Here is a 7,965-nt window from a genome sequence, read left to right as displayed (position 1 = left end):
TAAAAATAAACAAAAATCAATTTATAAAATTTTTGTAATCATAAACTAAAAACGTAAACGTTGCCAAACGCTTTGTGATTTTAGAAATTATATGGTTTTGATTAATTTTTTGAAAATTGAGTTTTTATTTTTTATTTTTTACATATTTCAAGTAAATTTTTTATTTTTTAAATGCAAGTTGTACAAGCAAGAAATATTCTTCTCGTATAATCCTGTTAATCAAGTGTCTCGACCCAAACTCGCTCCTATAGGTTTAGCATTATAACCGGCCAGTAATCATGGGATTACCGAAGGCCTCTGAGACAAATTAACGTAATATTAGGGGCTAGCGGAAGCAAATAACAAATATACATCGTCAACTGAGCTGTGCAGACTTATGTGAGACAGAAAAATTTTAACCTTTTTATATACTTATATACACATCATCATATATACGCATATGTAAGCTAGACAAAAGGGACTTAGCCTTATTCACACAATACACAAGGACTTCTCTAGCTGGACAGGAAAATAAAACTTCAACTTATGCACTTAGCCATAACCACTAGTCATGACCGGAACCTCCACGGTAGGCACATAGGTTGGCTGTCAAGAACTGATTCCAGGCAGACGCCTCTAAACTTGGTCATGCGCCTGATCACCTACATACATGTATATAAACAATGAGTTGGGGCCCAGTGAATAATAACAGAGTAAAGGATTTAATGAATGATGTTCATCACAGAGTTAGAAATCAAATTCTTATCAGAAACAGAGTCTTACACATATTCAGATTCCAAATCAAAAACAGATTCATATACATACTCATAATCATTTCCATATTCAGATTTCGCATATAATCATACGTGGTACATCCGTTAATGTTAACAAATCTGATGATCCATAAAAAGGACGACCTTAAAGGCATTTCGATGACTCATGTGCACAGAGACGTTTCTGATGACCCATAAAGGGACCTGATGACCCATGAAGGGACGCATATCATATAAAGCTAAGGATGCCACGCATAACTTTCAGAATCTTGGACAATCATTCATTCATTCAAAACATAGCGTAGCATTTCAGAAGACTAATAATTTTATGTCATAATGTTCAAAAAATATTTAACATTGAACATAACTTTACAAAGTTATTACTCATAGATAGTTGCAGAAGCGGATCAGACAGATCAAGTAGACAATAGCGCGTGACCTACACAAACACATAACATATACACATTGAAGTACAATATTACTCCCTTGCTCAAACTTGACTTTCTTATTTTCTGTCTAATTAATTCGAAGGTCTACTACGCTCATTCTTTCTTTAGTCAAATGAATCGAGTTCTCATTTCACATACCCTTTTTATTACTAAATCATTCTTTTCTGAATAAACCAATTCCTCTCTTGGTTTCTTAATCAAGTATCACTAAATTAATGCCTTATTCATTAATCAACTAATTAATGTTGATTGTTAGCTTGTTAATCCTTATTGAGCCATAAAACATGTTTAGGATGCCTTGAAAGGAGATGAGAATAAAAATGCGAACTAAATGCAATTTTTCAAAATATGCTGAAAATAAGGTCTTCGCTCGAGCGCCACTTTGGTCACTCGAGCGAACTGTAAAATTTTGGAAAAACTTCTAGGAGCTCGATTTTCACGCTCGAGCGAGACATTCCTCGCTCGAGTGGACAGTGGGAATTTTGAAATTTCCAGAATTGTAATTGAAGTTCAGATTTGATATTTAAAGTCTCAAAACTAGTATTTTTGGTACACAAATATGGAGAACCATTGTATAATTTAGTAAACACTCTCAATTAGAAATCATTTATTCAAAATCATGCTCCAATTGACCAAATTTAGATTTAACTCATTTTCTTTATATCAAACTCACAATTTTAAAACATGAATTAGACTTTCCAAACTCTTGAAATTTCATGATGCATGTAAAAATAGGACCCAATTTCATTATTAACAATAAAAATCAAACTTAACTAATGAATTACAAAATCAATTCCTTAGAATTTCAACTTAACTCAATCTATATCCAAAACTTAATTTATGATCATAAATGTTCCAAAATGTGTTTAAATTGAATAAAACTTTTAAATTCAATTACATGCATGGATCAAACAAATTCATAATTTTCATAATAAAATCAAAACTTTTTCTTACATGAGGATTAATTCCAAATTTTCATAAATTTAATTCTTCTAAAGCTTTTCTTTTTTCTCTTCAAAATATGAGATTGAGTTAATCCAAATTCTTCAAAATCCATGATGCATGTATAATTAGAGTATTAAACTTGTAAAATTTATTCATGCACGTAACAATGAAGCTTAATTTCATGCAAAATCACAACATCAAACCCAAAATAATTAATTTCTAATTTATTTTCCATAACCATCCACATGCATGTAGCCCATTTCAAATTAACTTCTATAATTTTGAATCTAATTCAATTTCATCACCTTTTTACTAATTCCTTTTAATTTACATGAAATTGAAGTTATATGACTCCTAGGAAAGTATTTGCATGTATGAAATTAAGATTAAAACTAACTAATTTTCTATATTCAAAATCAAATCATAATTTAATTCTTGAATTGCTCTAATTTAGATTTTTATCAATTTCCTTCCATCTTCTTAAATTAACCCTCAATTTTCAGATTTATATGTTTAATTGATGTATAGAAAATTTATAATCTTTAGGAGAACATTCATCTATAAGGAATTTGGAGATTAATTGATTTAAAACATACTCTCCATGAAACTCTCTTGAAACCCATCTCAACTCAAAGTTTCTCTAAATAATCCTCTAAAAATCCACTTGAATCAATTTTTGTCTAGATTATTTAAATAATACAAGAAAGGGAATAGAATTTCTTACCTTAAGATGATTTTTCCATAATTTTTGGTTTAAATCTTGGTGTCCTTCCAAACGCCCTTCTTCTCTTCTTCTTCCTTTCTTCTGGAAAACTCTCTCTCTCTCTCTCTCCCGTGCGTTTCTCTAGCCCAGCAAACATACATCTCCTTTTTTTTCTTTTTGATTTCATTTCTATCTTTTTCTTTTATGGAAAATGATTGGTGGCCCTAAAAAAGTTGCCCCTAATGGCCCTAATTTCCAATTTTGGAAACTGTTTTTTTTTTCTTTCTTTTTTCCTTTTTTTTTTTTTTTTTTTTACCTAAAATGGAATTTCGGGGCATTCGAGCCCCGAAATTACGGGCCCTCAATCAGCGTTGTTCTTTTATATATCAAAGATTCTAGAACACTTTCATTCTTTCTACATTTTTTTTATATTTAATTGGATATAATTAAATTAATTGCTAAGGACTCATAATTAGATTTAATTAATTATACTTAGTCTCAAATCAAATTACTTTAAATTAATTCTTAATTTACATTGATTTCACTTAGTCCTAATTAATTATGATTACCACACAACTTAATTAACCCAATATACTTAATCATTCCAAATTTTACGAATCTGAATCAGATGTTTTAATCAAACTCCCAAAAGGCTCCAAATATTAAATTAAGTTCATTTCCATCCTCAATTTTGATTTCTTAGATCATTTAATCCTTCAATTTCTGATCAGACTCGAAATTTCGTTAATAAATTACATATTCAATTGAACACCTCATAAATAAATTTAATTCATAGTAATCTTAATTCCTAATTCGTATAACTTAATTAACTCCAATTCAGACCCAATTAATCGAATCTCAATTTTATAAATCTGGATCGAATATTTAATTAACCTCCTGTATGGTCCTATACTCAAAATTTAAATAATTCAATTCACTATTTCTACTTTCTTGAGCCGTTTAGGCTTTTAAATTTCTAATTCCAAAATAAATACTTAATAGAACCATAAATGAATCAATCTCCATAATTTTCATAAAACCCAGATTAAATTGGAATAATTGACAATTAAATTTCAAATCTTCTTAATTAATTAAGTGCTAATCATTATACGTGATGGGGTTGTTACATCAAGTCTGCGCTCCTCCAACCGTCGTCACTTTACTCCCTGAAAACACAAATGTAAGCTAGCTGGCGGGTGTGTGCTGGATACCTCTCCAATACCCAAGTCAGCAAAATAGACAAATAGGCAAAAAGTTATGTGTATTCGAGAATCAAAGTTGCGTTACCTCTTCCATAGGTGATGTTATGAGCTTTTATAGGTTCCGCGTGACACAATCCTAGTAGGACTCTTATTCCTCCATGTAGAGTCCTCCTAGGAATCACACTCTTGAAAGATAATACTTATCCTTCAACACCCCCTCACTGCTTAAACCAAGTGAGATGGTTTTATCTCGGTAGCATGACAAAACGACCGAGCTAACATGGCCATGCTAAACTGGCAAAATTGACTGAGCTCTAACTAGCTCGGTTCTTTCATTTATAGCTTGCATCTCGGTTTCACCTGTTGAGACCGAGCTAACCATAACAAGTTTGGACCAAGCTAATCAAGAGCAAGGTTCTGAGGAAAGCTTAAAACATCTCGGCTCAAGATGGTACGACCAAGCTAATTCACTTTGACCGTGGTGACCGAGCTAACTACAAGGCTCTTTTACTCAGTCCTTTCTTACTGTGGCCCACAGAACGGCCCATTACCCAGCTCGGCCCAATTTGCATATAAATTACCTTCTCACAAGCTATTTAGATACACTTAAAATGTAAATTTTTTATAAAAAATATTTAGAAAATGTAATAGATACACAAGGACATGAAAATATATTGAAATTTTTAATTTTTTTGTATTTGATTAATTTTTAAAGATTTTTCATAAATATTATGGGGTATCTTAATTTTTTTTAAATGTTTAAACTATTATTTAATTAAAAATAAAAAATATGAAAAATAAAAAATTTAATTTTCTGATAAAGGGGTTTAATTTTTTGAATACAAGCAAGGTTATAATTATTCTTTTGTTAGAATTTGTAATGTAACTAATGTAAAAAACAATAAAACAATTGTTCTTATTGAGCATTAAAATTGTTTAAATTATTAAGCGAATTGCATATTTTATTTCATTAAAAAAACATTAATTAACTTGATAATTCATTAATAAAAAGAGTCTTGAAAGATGCAATGTAATTTTTAGAACTATAAGGGGTAATTTGTATTTTAAATAAATTTTAGGGAATATTTGTAATTTGTTCAAATGTTTTTTGCAAATATTATTCTTTTAGATTTGCTTGGTTTATGTTCATCTAAATAAGGTTTATTAAAATAACTAAACCCCAAAAACTACTTTGATTACTCAAAACTGAACTATATATTTATATATATGTAAAATCAAAAGTAGTACAATAATTAAGGGATTTGAACATTTTTGGCGTTTCAATCTTCCCTTGTTTTGGATAAAAGTATTTTATTGCAATCGTATTTTGCATTAAACTAGGTGGTCAATTGAAATATTTTTATTTTTATTTATTCTATTAGAAGTTAGGAAGATGTTTTTTCAGATTAAAGTGGGTTTATGTAAAATGGTTTCTGTTGAAATATGGATTTCGGAGAGTAGAGTTTCTGTATTTGTTTTCCGTTGTTATGGGAACAGCTTCTGAGTTTAAATAAAGAGAAAATTAAAAAAATAATAATAATAAATAAAAATTATGGTTTAGACTTTTGTAATAAAATATTTTTAAAATTTTTAATTGTAATTTGTGTATTTTTGTTAAGTAAAATTTATGATAAAAAAATATTTTGAACATTTTATATATACATTGAGTTTAATGGGTAAAATATTTTATTTTTGTAATGAAAATGGGTGAATGATTAATATTGACAACAATTCAAAAGAGCAGGATTTAAATTTGATAAAATTAAAAATTTAGGTTTATTTCGTTATAAGAGTTCAACTTTGTTGTATTTTTTTAAATAACTTAGAGTTTAAGTTGATGGAAATTTTTGTTTTTATTTAGTAACTTTAGTTTTTATTTTTATTTATTATTAAGTCTACAAAAACAATGCTCAATTTTATTCATTATTTTATTATTATCTTTTTAAGGTAGCCTAATTGTATATGGGTTATTCTGAATTTGGTTTTGGATCCATTAGCTCGAAAATTGGCAAGAGCGCTCAAATGCTATTCATATGCGTTTGGGAGGATAGTGGTCCGAATCCACTTGGATCCTTTGTTATTGAGGGGTTTGGGTGGTAAGTGGATTTTTAGTTTTTGTTACTAAACAATTAGATGAAAAAAAATTAAAGAGTTTGGGATAGATTTTTTTTAACGTTTTATGAAAAAATATGTAAAAATAAAAAATAAAAATAAATAGCGAAATAGAACTGAATTTTCATTTTAAGAAAAATTAGTCTAAGGTTCCTCTTTCATTTTTAATAATGGAAAAGATTCACAATTTTATGATGTCTAAGATTCTTCAACTCCACACTCATATATCCCAGAGAAATTTGATTCTTTCAAATTAAACTTTCTCTCTCTCTCTCTCCAAACTTCTCTCCGTCGTAGTCTCTCGCCTCTGTGACCTTGACTCTGCTGTCTGTTCCACCTGCGTCTCCACCTGCGTCACTGTTGCTGCCTCTTTCCCCTATCACGTCATGAAACCTCCATTTACTTCGATTATCAAGCATTTGGTTGAATCTCTAGTCACTGAACGAGATTAAAGAGATTTGGTTTCTAAATCTCATTTTATAGCAATCTCTCTCTCCTTCTTGCATTAGTGGGTTCAGCGATGGTAGGGAAGGGGTTGCAATGGTGGCTCAATTTTGGTTTGATTGTGATGACGATGGTGATTTGTTTTGTAGATCTCTCTCTCTCTCTTTCTCTCTCTCTCTCTTAGTAGATCATGTGATCGTCATAATGCATGGAATTCTCAAAAAGTCATATATATATAATCATCTAGCAGACACATATATATACTTATATGTTCTTAATTTCTGTTTTTTTTTTTTTTTTTGTGAATTGTTTTATTGGTTCTTGGTTTTGATGATATTTGCTTTAAATTTGATTGATTTGAAAGATAAAGTTGGATTTTTCAATTACTGTTTGATATGGTTTAGACCTTTTACTTTTTTTTGTTCCCCATAATATCTTATATTTCGCGATTTAGAAATTCAGAGAAAATCCATAGAATTTCTCTAGCCTTCCTAGAATTTCTCTGAATTTCTCTGCTCCTTTCAAGGTTTGTAAGCTGAATGAAGAAGGGCATAGATGGGCTAAAGTGACAGATTTGGGTGGGAAAGTATTGTTGGTGGGTACAAATTGTTCTTACTCTGTTTCTGTTGCAAATTTTGATTGATGCAAAGGTAAGAATTGTGTTTTTTTTTAGATGAATGTTGCAGTCTGTATAATAAAACCTTTCATCATCAATATGATGAACTTAAGGCATATGGTCAATAGGAAACTGGGATTTTCAGTTTACAAGATGGGAGTGTTAGGCCATTAGTCTTTTACCCTAACTTTGCTGACATTTTTTGGCCTCCCCTAACTTGGCTACTTTTTCCAAATTCATCTTTATACCTGTCTTGAAAGTAGAGTTTCAAATACACTTTTTTTGAAGAAGCCCCTTAAAGTTTTGATTTTGAATCATTATTATAGTCCCTTGTTATTTGAAGTTAGAGAAATTTTTGTGAAAACCAGAGAAATTCTTTAGAAATCTAGAGAAAATCTCTAGATTGGAATTCAAAGAAATTCTCTAACTTTCAGAGAAATTCTCAGGAAAGTCCAGAGAAATTCCCAGAATTTCTTTACATCGAATTTTCTCTAGATCGATATTGAGGGACTTTAGATATTATGAAAATATTATATGTTTTTTATGGTATAAAATATTAATACTATGGACCCTAAAATGGAAATCCCTTTTATTTTTTTATATGATTTTTTTTGTTTTGGGGCTATTTTAGTGGGTTTTATAATATTTTGGTTAAAATTTAATTTTACCAAACGAACTAGAATATAACTGGTGATAGAAAAAGTGATGCCACTTTACAAAAAAGATAAATACATTTGTTTAA

General features: G+C 29.6%; 1 long non-coding RNA gene across 1 annotated transcript; it reads right to left on the bottom strand.

The window, feature by feature from the left end:
* Positions 1-360: 360 nt before the first annotated feature.
* On the bottom strand, positions 361-3,008 carry LOC145792631 (uncharacterized). The gene is made up of 2 exons (XR_014332295.1): positions 2,871-3,008; positions 361-641 (listed from the first exon to the last, which is right to left on the bottom strand). It is a non-coding gene; the product is annotated as an uncharacterized LOC145792631 (long non-coding RNA).
* Between the last annotated feature and the right edge of the window lie 4,957 nt (positions 3,009-7,965).

Source organism: Camellia sinensis, chromosome 6 (assembly GCF_055761805.1).
Source record: "Camellia sinensis isolate YWXY chromosome 6, ASM5576180v1, whole genome shotgun sequence".
NCBI lineage: Eukaryota > Viridiplantae > Streptophyta > Magnoliopsida > Ericales > Theaceae > Camellia > Camellia sinensis.
This window is presented reverse-complemented; position numbering and strand designations above follow the sequence as displayed.